Here is a 15,093-nt window from a genome sequence, read left to right as displayed (position 1 = left end):
GCTTGATGGAACCTTCTTTTTATAAACATCCCTACCATGAGGGTTGAGCTGGTGTTCATCACAGATCATGAGGGGACGGTGTGTGTGTGTGTGTGTGTGTGTGTGTGTGTGTGTGTGTGTGTGTGTGTGTGTGTGTGTGTCTGTTGCGTGCGGTATGTTAAGTGTTATGTTGATCATCTAGCAGGATTCATGTGCCCATATTATATATATATATATATATATATATATATATATATATATATATATATATATATATATATATATATATATATAACGTAAACAACGAATAATCTCTTCCATACAGACTCATTAAAACAAATTCTACCACAAAAATCTCTTCCACAATGTCCTTCACAAAAATGCTTTATCACAGTCTTGTCATACCACAAACACAACTCACAAGACCAAAACCTTCAAAAACAAACCTGCCCCACACACACACACACACACACACCACACACACACACACACACTTCCGCAAAGAATTCTCGCCCAGAGAAACCATCAAGAAGTAGACGTTTACTTTAGAATTTCCAACATAAAAACAACACAAACAAACCACTCACTAAACAAATGTTCCACCAGTAAACCCACCATAAACAAACCTCGACAAACAACCCCCCCCCCCCAGCCCCGGGCCTCCACACCCATACCATGACATCCTATTTTAAAAAAGGTTTTTATTCCGCCGTTGTAGAGTTAACTAGCAAGTTATCCCGTGGTCTGACTGGCCAACCAGTTAGCTTAACACAGTTTGCCTCAGTAACTGGACAAATGGCTCTAAATATGGCCCCTCATGGCTGGCTGGAAGTGAATTCGTCATTTGTTGTTTTAGTCAGCTGTTGTTGCCTGCAGACCGTGGCTGGTACTGGGCGGGCAGTGGAACTGGCGTGTGTTAACGTCATGTATAGATATTGACTGGTATCGTATGCAGCATGTCATTATCGTACATGGTAACAGTTGTTCGTACACCTTGTAAACAAATGTCGTACATTATTAAGAACTGTTACTGTACATAGTATGTGATTATCGTGTGCAGTCAGTTAACACTACTCTTTAGCGTACCATGAACTGCAAACTAGACAGTTTAGCAGTTTCCTCACAACATTTCAAACTTCACACGAGATAAAGGAACATATTTATGCTACAAGAGAATCATAGAACCATTCTTCCCTCACTCTGGTATTTGCAGGATTTTTTTTCTCTGTTGAAGGTGATGTTTTCGTGGCGCTGGGAGAGAGTTCTGTCAAATATCTTAACATAGTGATCCACTGGACCAGATCACCGCTCCAGTCAGACGTATAATAATGTGTCCAGAAATCACCCTACACCTTTGTTGACCCAAATATGTGTCAGGACGCTCCTTAGTGGAGTCTGTACTCTATTACTAAGTGTAGTTATCAGTTATAATCTACGTTTACTTTATTCCTCCATCTTCTTAGTTTCATTAGACCGAAGATTTTGTTAATTCTTGACAATTACTTTAAAAGAAACTTGTCTGTCGTTCTTGAGTACGTTCGTATCGCTCAGACACATAGTGACATCCCACATGTTACAATATACGTAAATATATGTTTTAATGTATCGTTATGTCTCTGTCATTTTCGTTTGTCTTTATTTAACAAACTGTGTATTATTGTCGTTTGTCTTTATTCAACAAACTGTGTGTTGTTGTTTATTTGTATGATACATTGTGTTGTGTTGTGTTGTGAATTTATGTCATGTTGTGTGGCAGATGTGTCCTGACTCAGCGCACATTGTCTGAGCCAGCACCCCCCCCCCCCCCCTCCCCCCTACCCCGGGGTGTAGGTCTTCATTAAGTGCTGCGACCTTAACGACCCTTGACCCACCACTCTACCATCTCTCCTCCACTAACGACATGGCAACTCTTTGTAAAGCCTCTCCTGCCACACACACACACACACACACACACACACACACACACACACACACTACCATTCCCCCCCCCCCCCCCCCCCCCCCCCCCCCCCCCCCCGTGTCACAGCTTGCCATGATGTCCTTTAGCGACTTATATAAACACCGTCTTGTATGGTGGTCGTGTGTACCCACGACTCCCATCATCCTGCCTCTACCACCCCTGTGTATAGCAACCTAACCCCCCCCCCAACCCCACCTCATGTGACGACCACGACACCTTCTTATAATGAACTATATCACCCGCTCGTATATCACCCGCTCGTATATCACCCGTTCGTATATCACCCGTTCGTATATCACCCGTTCGTATATCACCCGTTCGTATATCACCCGCTCGTATATCACCCGCTCGTATATCACCCGTTCGTATATCACCCGTCGTATCCGTATATCACCCGCTCGTATATCACCCGCTCGTATATCACCCGCTCGTATATCACCCGCTCGTATATCACCCGCTCGTATATCACCCGCTCGTATATCACCCGTTCGTATATCACCCGCTCGTATATCACCCGCTCGTATATCACCCGTTCGTATATCACCCGCTCGTATATCACCCGCTCGTATATCACCCGTTCGTATATCACCCGTTCGTATATCACCCGCTCGTATATCACCCGCTCGTATATCACCCGTTCGTATATCACCCGTTCGTATATCACCCGTTCGTATATCACCCGCTCGTATATCACCCGCTCGTATATCACCCGCTCGTATAACCTTTCCCATCAGGAAGTGCACGACCCTCTCCAATTGTGGTCGTCAGTACGACCCTTCCTGTGATGACCTCCTTCCTGCCCCCGTCATGACCTCTCGTCCGGTTGCCATAACCTTTTGCCATAAGTGATGGCAACCCTTGCCTCTGCATCTTGCCATCGCCTAACGTGATATCAGCATTACCTGGTGCTTCATTATATATATATATATATATATATATATATATATATATATATATATATATATATATATATATATATATATATATATATATATCTCGCATGCATGCAATTTCTGTTTTGTAGAATATATATATATATATATATATATATATATATATATATATATATATATATATATATATATCCAAACATTATATGCATTATCTCATGCAGTATATATCCTAAATTGCTAGAAAAAATGTAAGCTGATTTTAGAAAGAAATTAACGTTAGATAAACATTGGGAACCAACATAGAGTAAATTAACAAATAATTAATTTTGTAAATAATCTTCTTTGTTAATTAAATCGTTTTTTTCTTGCAGGTAAGTACCTGGCGAGAGAGGCCCTTACAGCACAAGACAGTATGGTATATTCTCGTATGTCCCGGTATATGATGGTGTAGTGAGTGGTATAACAAGACATATCTGAGACTGAATCTGTTGTGAGCATATCCCATGAGGGCTTCCCTGTAGTAGATGGTAGGGCATATACCAGAACATATCCCCACAATATATTCCTAAATATACTCCTATAATATACTTAGGTGCACCCTGAGATATACCGTAAAGAGGAGCCTTATAGGATAACACCACTGTGTGACACCAGGTTATATACCCACAAGTTACCCATTGAGTATATCATCCTTGAATATAACCCTAGAATGTTATCGTCTAGTAGAATCCCAGAAGTTTAACGTAGAATATAACCCGAGTATAACCTTAGAAAACAATCTCAGAGTATAACCCCAGTCTACCGGATATGATGGGTAAGGATAACTGTGTGTTCGTCTTGTGTGATAATGTTTCGTGAGGCTTTGGGGAACAACATGGTGAAGTATCTTGATATGTGACAAATTTCCCGAAAAACATATACAGTATATATATATATATATATATATATATATATATATATATATATATATATATATATATATATATATATATATATATATATATATTCGTTTGTTTATGCAGTTCTTCTTGAGTCACATATAATTATTTCAATGATTATGTGAAGCGAATTACCGCTTATTGTCATCGTAATGTTTACTCAGAGGAAAACAGACCAGTTTTCTCAGTTATTTTTATGTGATAAATCTTGATAAAGGTGATATGTGATAACTCTTACTCGATACTCATATGTAATAACTATTAAGGTTAATGATTGATATCATGACCTTATCAGCTCTCTCTGTAGGTGAGGGTCATTTATCTACAATCTTTCCTTGTTATGTGAAACTTTGTGAAGGTATAACATGTTCTTCTCTTCGACCAGAGGAAGTTTAAATTTCTAATTATAGCGAGAAGGTTATAAGGCTTCTGATTATAAGGCAGAGGTTATAGGGTTTCTAATTATAACTTCATGAATTTCCTTGGTGTAGTGGTTAGGGTTGCTGACTACGGACTAACGCGGGCCCGCTAGGGTTCGATCCTAGGAAAGGGGCAGTCGGCTCACAGCCAACCCTGCTGTTTATCCTTCCCGAAGGTTGGGTGATAAATGGGTGCTTGGTAGTGTGTGTTATATATATATATATATATATATATATATATATATATATATATATATATATATATATATATATATATATATATATATATATATATGTATGTATGTGTGTGTGTGTGTGTTTGTGTGTGTGTGTGTGTGTGTGTGTAAATAAATGGCAGAGAGGTGTGGGTATGAATGTAATGAAAAACATGAAATGATTGTGTATAGAAGATAACAAAAAGTTACATAAAGTATAGAGGAAGTATCAGAAGCAGCGTAGACGGATGGGACAGATAACAAAGAGACTAGTGTATATTATAAGGAAGTTTGTGTAATATAAGGCAAGATAAAGACGACGGTATAAGGCAGACCAGATGAATATTAAAAAGAGGAATGAAATGGAATGATACACCAAAACGTTTTGAAAGTAATAGAAAAACAATTGTTTTTACCTGCTGGAGGCAATATACGATGGTGTATGAAGGAAAACAGAACCTTATTTCAGCAGCTAAAAACACCAGACATGGTCGAATGAATAATGTACAGAACAAACACAAACACTACAAGTAAACTGAAACATAAACAAGGTCATTTGATTACAAGATTTTTATCCAGATAGGAACATAGTAGCGAAAGGGTTACATAGTTTACCGTAAATAACTGAATATATATACCAAAACAAACAAACGAAATTGAATTATGAGCATTGGTTATGTTACTATGGCAACCCTTGATATGGTAACCATGACAAGTTCAATCATGGCAACCACAACGGCCACCACCCACCAGGAAAATCATGGCACCTCCACCATAACCCCCATATCGTGGCACCTCCACCATAACCCCCATATCATGGCACCTCCACCATAACCCCCATATCATGGCACCTCCACCATAACCCCCATATCATGGCTCCTCCACCATAACCCCCATATCATGGCACCTCCACCATAACCCCCATATCATGGCACCTCCACCATAACCCCCATATCATGGCTCCTCCACCATAACCCCCATATCATGGCACCTCCACCATAACCCCCATATCATGGCACCTCCACCATAACCCCCATATCATGGCACCTCCACCATAACCCCCATATCATGGCACCTCCACCATAACCCCCATATCATGGCACCTCCACCATAACCCCCATATCATGGCACCTCCACCATAACCCCCATATCATGGCACCTCCACCATAACCCCCATATCATGGCACCTCCACCATAACCCCCATGTCATGGCACCTCCACCATAACCCCCATATCATGAGAGCACCATGGCAACCCCTATAATGATGACACACCATGGCAAGACTCGCCAACTCTCTAGCAAGATCTAATAATTTCCGAGGCAGTAATTAATTCAGTGTACATGAAATTTTAATTAATTTTAATCGGATATTAACAGAGAGGATCCAGCCAGCCTCGCTGTCAAGGGTGTCCAGTTTCCGGTAAAATTGTTGCTCATGTTGGAGGGGCTGGTCATGTTGGAGGGGCTGGTCATGTTGGAGGGGCTGGTCACGTTGGAGGGGCTGGTCATGTTGGAGGGGCTGGTCATGTTGGAGGGGCTGGTCATGTTGGAGTTGTTGAGTCGTGTGAAAATTTTTGAATTATCATCATTAGGATTCACCAAATTATTATTGGATTATCCTTTTATTGTGTTAGGTTATAGTTGAAATCCTAAAGTAATTCTGTTAGAAATGGTTTGCGGATGTTTGTAAGAGTGGAAGTGTATGGGAATTATAACAAACATTTATAACTGAACGTTATAATACCTTTGCTTATTCAAACCACCAGACTGACAAGACCTGGGAATGGTAGTTTCATTTGTCATATATTTTGGTTTTGCTGCTTCAGTTGTCAGTAGGTGTAGACGCAGTCACTGTTAAACTGTTGTCACAAAATCACTGTAGAAAATGCCGGATGATGTAGTGTTTGGCTCCGTATGAGTTACAGTTACCTACTTGTACTGTACGGGAGGGAGTTCTACACTCGTGGGGCCACATCTCCTGAACATTCTCTACAACTATACAATTTTTCATACTCCTGTATACTGTCCACATCTACAGTTTCATCACTCAGTATATTGTCCACATCTACAGTTTCATCACTCAGTATACTGTCCACATCTACAGTTTCATCACTCAGTATATTCCCTTCGTCCACCACTACTCTCATACCATTAATGTATTTCCTGACATCTTTCCTCACAAGTTTTCTGCTTAATTGTTCACGTTTGATGGTGTGGGTTGGTCAGTACGTGAAGCTTCCAAGTTTCTTCTTCACTGTTCGCTGAAGGTTAGGTATGTGGCCACCCATTCCTCCACCCCTCCTCTCTATGATCGTCTCAGTATGATAACTGATATCTTTTATAAGAGTTATTCTCAGTTATTCTATAATTTCGTATGACATGTATTTGGAATTATCAGTAATTAATGTATAATGTTGTGAAGGTGATTGATTATTATATGAATTAAACGTCAATATATAAAGTTATACTTTAGGAAGAGACTGTATAACTTGAAGTGTACTACCATTATTATAGGCTGTCATCTTATATCATAACCTATATTGCTATATTATGGTATATCATCCAGCATTATAGAGACATACAAACTGTCATCCAGCACTGTAGTCGTTTAACCAACATTATAGGCTATCAATCAACATTAAACCCTCTCATACAGCATTAAACCCTCTCATACAGCATTAAACCCTCTCATACAGCATTAGTGGCAATCATCCACCATTGTACACTGCCACCAAGCATTAGGGACTATCATCCAGCATTATTATGCTGACATCATGCATTAAACACCATCATCCAGCACTCTAGAGACATCATCCAGCATTATAGAGTATTATTGTACGTTGTACGTACATTCCGTCACAGTAAGTGATGGAACGTATAATTTGGTATGATCATGTGATATATAATGTGGCATTATGTAGTTACTTTATTATGTCATATATTGCGGGAGAGAGTGAGAGGACCAGGGAGGGAGAGGCTGGGAGAGATAAAGTAAATGGGAACTGAGGAGATAAGAGAGAGAGAGAGAGAGAGAGAGAGAGAGAGAGAGAGAGAGAGAGAGAGAGAGAGAGAGAGAGAGAGAGAGAGAGAAGGAAATCAAAGCAAGGAAAATTTTTGTGGCGTTTACACATCAATAAAGACTAGGGTACTGCATTAGGACAAGCCCAGGAGTGTGGCACAGTTCGTTACTCTGATGGTAATGTTAATTAACGTTCTCTCTCTCTCTCTCTCTCTCTCTCTCTCTCTCTCTCTCTCTCTCTCTCTCTCTCTCTCTCTCTCTCGTTATCTGTCTATCTATCTATCTGGGCACCAGTCCGCAGGCCTTCTTGAGACAGACATCTGTGAGGCTCTGAGACCACCTCCTTCCTGGAACCACCTGACGAAGGCGAGGCCTCACCTAGCCTCTCAGGGCCTTGGTGAGGACTTGGCTGTGGCCTTGCAGTCCCGGCAGTGTAGGGTGTGCTCACCTCAGATATGTGAGATAAAGATGGATCTGTGTGCTTGACAGTGTGTCACTGTTTTTATCTTTCTCACAACATATTCCAGGAATTAATCCAAAAGATAGATTGATTTTATTTCTTGGCTACATATTTATCTTTTGGTTTCCAGAGCCATCTTTTGCTGTCTTCTTACCTGTTTATCTATCTTTCTATGTGTGTGTCTAATTATCTGCCCATCTGTTTGTGTGTCTTTCCGCCTGTCAGTCTGTCTGTTTCTTTACTTAGACGTCGCCCCAGCTTACCGTCCGTCTGTCAGTTTCCTGAACCGTTTGTTCCCGTCTGTCCTGGGTGGCGTCAGGGGATGCAACACAGAACCTGATCTTCAGAAAGCAAGCGAAGAACTAGCCTCTTACCCACCCACTGAGCCACGGGCCTTGGTGGCGAGAAACCAGCATAAAACTAACATAAAATTAACTTAAAATTAACAGAATTAACCGGGACGCTGGTCATTCGCAGGGATACCAATACCTCGAATTAATTAAGGCAGAGAATTGGCGGTAGTGATTAGCGGTAATTGGTAATTTAGGGCATTAGCGATAAGCTATCTATTTATCATGTATTCTGGGAGCACCAGTGGCCCACCGGGATAGAATCCTCTCGCTTTTGGACCGCAGTACATGGGTTCGAAGGTTTTTTGAGTTCCATGAGACAGGGGAGGGATTTCGTGGACCTGTAATGACGTGGACCAGTGATGACGTGACCAGATGGTAGCACTGATGATATGTCTGAGTCACGTCAGTGATGAGGTTGGAGTAGAAGCGATGTAATTACTTGGTTCAGCCAGCCAGGATTGTGTTGATGACTTGATGGTAGCTGAGAGAGAGAGAGAGAGAGAGAGAGAGAGAGAGAGAGAGAGAGAGAGAGAGAGAGAGAGAGAGAGAGAGAATTAATAAGTAAGAGAATGGAACACATTCAGAACCCTGCTGCATGACCTGACCTGACCCTGGGGGGCAGCAGTGTTACCACACTCCCTCCAACACCTCCACCTTGTCTTACTCCCTCGTCCCTCTGTCTTCCTCCCTCGTCCCTCTGTCTTACTCCCTCGTCCCTCTGTCTTCCTCCCTCGTCCCTCTGTCTTACTCCCTCGTCCCTCTGTCTTCCTCCCTCGTCCCTCTGTCTTCCTCCCTTCTCTGTCTTCCTCCCTCGTCCCTCTGTCTTCCTCCCTCGTCCCTCTGTCTTCCTCCCTCGTCCCTCTGTCTTCCTTCCTCGTTCCTCTGTCTTCCTCCCTCGTTCCTCTGTCTTCCTCCCTCGTTCCTCTGTCTTCCTCCCTCGTTCCTCTGTCTCTGTTCCGCTACTTAACCCGTCCAAACCCAACTTTTCTGAATATTCTCATTATATTTTATGTTATTGTTACTAGTTTTATTAAGGGATGTATTACCCCATTTTGATGATTGATTTATATCCTCAAACTTATCATGACTTCATATGTTATCACTTGGGGGGGGGGGGGTGACTGTGGGTGTGATCTACCCCCACGTGACTCAGCATTTCATCCTATTTGAGGAATTTTTTATTTTGCTGCTGTTAGGTATCCAGCACTGCTGTGACCCAGGTAGCATATCAAACACTCACTTTCTTGCTTGAAGGATTGGCTAATATCAAGAACAAAGGAAAAAGAATTACAATACTGGAATCACAAGTGTATTTCTTAAACCAGAATCTTTCATTTTTCATTTATACTCGTTTGGTTCATGAATACAAATCTTGGGTTAAGATATCGTTTGGTCGTCTTCATGACCTATGATTAAGCTGATTAACCTTTAGTGTGGGTGTCTGGCCCACACCTGCCTTGGTGTGGGTACCTGGCCCACACTTGCCTTGGTGTGGGTGTCTGGCCCACACCTGCCTTGGTGTAGGTACCTGGCCCACACCTGCCTTGGTGTGGGTGTCTGGCCCACACCTGCCTTGGTGTAAGTGCCCGGCCCACACCTGCCTTGGTGTGGGTGCCTGGCCCACACCTGCCTTGGTGTGGGTGCCTGGCCCACACCTGCCTTGGTGTGGGTGCCCGGCCCACACCTGCCTTGGTGTCTCTTGTTATACCGTCTCGTGTATCTCTCCCACCTGACGTCACTGAGGGCCAGCACTAATGAGGTGTCTCTTATTAGTGCAAGTTGCTGCTCTCTTCCCGCTTTTCTACTTCCTTCATCTTCTTTCACTTCTCTCTTCCTCGCACCCTTCCCCTGGCTGTGTTCCCCTCCCCCTCTACCTCTCTCCACCACTCTTACGACCCCTCCCCCCTCCCTTCCCCCAACCTCTCACCAACACTTGGCCTGACGAGCCACAAACACACCGAGGTCTGTCTTCTCTGCGCCCCGTCCCGCGAGGGAAGGGGGGGGCTGCGTCTTGTTAGGGGGGGAAGGGGGGTAGGAGGGAGGTTGAGTCCTCTAGTGTCACATGTCACGTGGTTCGGGAGGACCTGACTGGCCCGGTGTCACGTGCAGCACATGTTATAATCAAACATTTCCCCAACACGTGTTAGGCTCAGCATAGGAGGGTGACACTACACATGCCCCCCTCCTCCTCCTCCTCCTCCTCCTCCTCCTCCTCCTCCTCCTCCTCCTTCCTTCCAGAACAATCCTTCCAGTTCTCTGTTTGTGGCAGTATGTAGCATGTGGTGTAGGGGGAGCGACGTACACCTCTAGCACGACTCATCATTGACTACACTACCATAAATACGGGTTACCATCAGGTGGGCCCTGCGCAGGAGCCAGCTGCTCAGCTGTACAAAAATACTCCGAATTACAAATAGAAGACAGCGAGAGACGGTTTACGGCCATAAATGAAACATTAAGTAAGTGTTAAATGATAAATGAAACATTTCGTAAGTGTTAAATGATAAATGGTCGTAATAAACCCCCAGAAATTCCATAATAGCAAATATATTTGTTAAGAGAACGGAATCATCTGGTCTGCCGTCTGCTGCTTCCCGTCTTCTGTAGCCCCTCCGTTTTCTGTGGTCAATGATGTCAGCGGACCACAAGCTGTTCTAAATCAATATTCAATAGCGAGTATTAAGGACTGTACAAAAGGGCGGCGATGCAAGACCTGGTGATAAGGACCATATTTTGCTTGAATTCTGGAGGCGCCACCCAAGACCTTTATTTTGATACATAAACTTTTAATACTTAGCTGCCAGCCTGACCATAACACTTCCCATGTTATGAAATCTTATTTTGAAACTTTTGGGTAATAAATTTTGACGTGATTAATACGAGAAACAATTAGTATGAGAAGAATGTATTTTGGTTAGGATTGTTGGAGGGTATGTGGGTTATCCTGGAGTGGAGGCTTTATATCTTGATCCCGCGACCTCTGACGCCAAGCATCCCAACGCTTGCATCTGACTCCGGCTCCGGTTTCATTCTCCTGAAAGGAATTTTATACTCGACTGTTCCAATATCCTCCCGGTGTTTTTCGTACAGTGCGTCGTATTTTCTCTTTACAGAGACGATAATGAAAACGCGAGAAAAGTTCTGCATCCGGGGAAAGTTCTTATTGGATCTTGTGCCATGAATTCGTCAACCAGGAAGTGATCGATCAGGATTCGAACAATGTGTCACTTGGCCATTGTTCGTCAAGTGGCGCAGGTTTCAAATATTTCACAGAGAGATGCAGTCTCCAGTGACAACATCTCGGGCCGCCTCAGGAAGAGACGCTGTTTTTTAATTATATTATGGGATGGTCGGCCTTGTGGGCGTGGGCGGGAGAGGCCAGGTTTGCCACCCACACCTGGGATGCTGCTGGAGACTCATTGTTTGGTAGATATCGAGGAAGTCACGTGTGTGTTCAGGGGTGTGGAGCTGGGCCAGGTAGTGTGGATGTGGAGGCAGTGAGGGAGACACCGCTCGGGAGCCATTCCTACAGACCCTCCCGTCAGGAAATCAAGCCAAACGCGAAGACTGGAACACAGTGTTGCCGTCTTAGTTGACGTCAGACGATCAGACTTGGTGTGTTTGTGTTGGGATCTTGTACAGGACGAGAACCGACCCTACGTGTCCTCCTCAAGTGCTTTTGTAAAATCCCGTCAGGTGGCAGGTGTCGGGTCTTGGGGCACCCGTGGTGCCAGGTGTCGGGTCTTGGGGCACCCGTGGTGCCAGGTGTCGGGTCTTGGGGCACCCGTGGTGCCAGGTGTTGGGTCCTGGGGCACTCGTGGTGCCAGGTGTCGGGTCCTGGGGCACTCGTGGTGTCAGGCGTTACGTGTGGGGTCCTGGGACATTCTTGGTGCCAGATGCCAGGTGTCGGGCCCTGCAGACCACCTCACAGCCTCAACCTTCATGATAAAAGCTGTTCTTTTGTTTTTGAGTTTCAAGACTTGATGTGCTGCTCCCACGAACACTCCAGACAACCACTTCATCAGCGTCCGACGTTCAGATAATCATGATCAACATCTGAGCAGTTTATAGTCAGTAGCCAAGTGTCATGAGGAATGTTCGAAGCCCCTGAACCAGGCCAGTCACGTGAACCTTTGGAAACAGCCTCACCTTAAGTCAGAACTTGGTCATCCTGTCGGCAGATTTGTGTGTTGATGCGGTGAACATTAAGTTCGAGCCGAGTGGTCGTGGTGTTGCACTAGGCCTATTTCTGACGAGGGTCTGGGTGTTGAGTGTGACATCTGGGAGTCGGTCGGCTCAACGCGGACCACAAGCCTCCCATCTGTCGCAACCTTCCAGTTGATGTGGATGACGACTAAACTCAAGAGTCTTGCTTTGCTAACGTAACCCAGCTGTTGCTGCAGCATGTGGGACCTCACCCTGACCCGCACATAGGCCGTATGGAGCCATGACGTCACTTGATCTTAGGTCACGAGGAATTCTGACCTAAGATAATCAGATCCGCTGCCCGGATCTTTAACTTGACCTCTTCAGTCCTTCTCAACCGAAATGTAAGTTTTTATTTCATATCAATCTATTTTTTTTTTACTTAATTTCTGTATGATTGGTGGTTCATTCATTTCTTCTCCTCCCATGTTTTGTGAATGTTAACCACCCCAGGGCAGTATCGCTCCGCCAGACGCGTAGCACTCCGCCAGAAATGTAAGGTTCCACACATGAAGTAGTCCTTCCGTGTGGCGAAGATCTGTTCGTCCGGTTTTACTGGTGAAGAGGTTGAAGGTTCCATCTTTTGTAGGGTTCACTGACGTGGATCCGGAGAGATGTATCCATTTAAAAGAGTAGTATCTTAGTACTTTACAGGTTTCTCTTCCTACACCAATGATATATATATATATATATATATATATATATATATATATATATATATATATATATATATATATATAGATGGTAGTCTGTTGGACAGTACAGTAGAGTTACATGTACTTAAGAAAGATGAAAGGGATGGTCTCTAGACATGGCCGTCGTAGACTTGAAGATCAGAAGCTTCCCGATAAGCCGATAGCCTGCCGATATTTACAGGTCTGACTCTCAGTTACCGATAAGGATCATCACGACTTTAAAAACTGCCTCCACCTTGCCCCTCCATCCACTGGGGGACGTCCTCCACCTTGCCCCTCCATCTACTGGGGGACGTCCTCCACCTTGCCCCTCCATCCACTGGGGGACGTCCTCCACCTTGCCCCTCCATCCACTGGGGGACGTCCTCCACCTTGCCCTCCACCTACAAGGGACGTATTTCGAGGGATATTTGGTAAACCTCCATCTTGGTAAAGTAGTATTCTGCTATAAGGACTGACCTCCTGAGCCACAGTCCATACTGACTGGCGTCTTAAACCGGAGTCTGTAGGCTTGGTGCCGCTGATCAGGTGTTTGAAACCCTTTCATTTATCATGATTTTTATCTCAATTTTTTATGTAAAATTCTTTAAATTGTTAGTTTGTTAGTATTAGTCAGGCGTCATCATTTGTATAACAGGCAGACTTTTTCTTATTTCTTCTATTTCTTTCATTTGTTTCTATGCAGGTTAGTGTTTACACCTTCTCTCTGTGTTTACTCCTATTGCTCCGTCTTTTGTTCTAAGTGTCTACTTCAGTCTCTATGTATATATTGTTTTTTTGGAAGCTATTCATTACTTGCTTCGCCATTTTCAGATTCTGCCTAACTTTTCCTACATTTTCTGTACATTTATTATGTCTTGCCTTCTTCATTTTTATTACTGGTTCTCTGTGTCTAGTCTTACTCCATACTGTATGAGTTGACACGTTATTCATAAGTGACGGATGAAAACTGTATGAACCCTTGAAGCACGACGGTACGACCCTCGAGCACGACGGTACGACCTCGAGCACGACGGTGCGACCCTCGAGCACGACGGTACGACCTCGAGCACGACGGTACGACTCTGGAGCGCGGTGGTATGACTCTCACCCCAAACCAAACCTCTATATAATATTATATGTATTATACATTAAGATTTCTTGTTTAGTGTTTACATACATTTGATGTTACTGTTGATCTACGTATGTTCAGTTTGTTAATGTTTGTGGTGAAGTGTGGTAATGTTGTTTGTGGTGAAGTGTGCTGACTCAGGTGATGTTGAAGTTGTGCTGATGAAGAACATCTGTCTCGTCCTGTCTAGATATGGAATATTTTATTTCCTCTTTAATTAATGTGATTCTCCACACACTCTCTCTCTCTCTCTCTCTCTCTCTCTCTCTCTCTCTCTCTCTCTCTCTCTCTCTCTCTCTCTCTCTCTCTCTCTCTCTCTCTCTGGATATGTATATATATATATATATATATATATATATATAGGTCAGTAGGTGGTGGCAGTCCCCGCACCAGACGCCGTGTGTTTGCAGTCTATTAACCCACATGTTTGGTGGCTGGAAGATGGGTAGGTGAGTAGGTAGGTAGGTAGGTAGGTAGGTAGGTAGGTAGGGAGGTAGGTAGGTGGTGACTACGTAAGTACTTCATGGTGGTGTCAGTCACCCCAGCATGGGTCTTGAGGCACAGTTGTGAGTCAGACCCCAGGGAGAGGTCATGACCCCTCGTGATGTAAGGGTCGGGGACGACCGTGGCTCCGGTCAACAAACTTGTCACCTCTGGAAGGTAAGGTCAGTCACTCATAACGACTTGAGAGGAACAGCTCCTCGTGTTTACGTTGTGCTGGTAACACAGTATGACGCCTTGTGCTACATTGATCCTTCACGTGGGGCCCCGGGGGAACTGTCACACGTGGGGCCCCGGGGGAACTGTTGTTCATCGACGTGTTAACACAAAATCCAGCGGATTA

The 15,093-nt window shown here is 43.9% G+C and overlaps 1 protein-coding gene across 6 annotated transcripts in view; it reads left to right on the top strand.

Annotated features, from left to right (window-relative positions):
- Positions 1–15,093, top strand: part of LOC139758001 (innexin inx2-like) — a 419,086-nt gene that overhangs the window by 286,218 nt on the left and 117,775 nt on the right. The window contains exon 1 of one of the 6 annotated variants that reach the window (XM_071678974.1): positions 12,511–12,787. The exons of the other annotated variants lie outside the window; for them this stretch is intronic. The gene's annotated coding sequence lies outside the window, so the exon portion shown is untranslated. Of the gene's footprint in view, positions 1–12,510; positions 12,788–15,093 lie in introns of those variants that run through there. 6 annotated transcript variants of the gene reach the window in all.

The sequence above is a fragment of the Panulirus ornatus genome, chromosome 29, assembly GCF_036320965.1.
Source record: "Panulirus ornatus isolate Po-2019 chromosome 29, ASM3632096v1, whole genome shotgun sequence".
NCBI lineage: Eukaryota > Metazoa > Arthropoda > Malacostraca > Decapoda > Palinuridae > Panulirus > Panulirus ornatus.
Note: the sequence above shows the minus strand (reverse complement) of the source record. Positions and strands in the feature narration are given on the sequence as shown.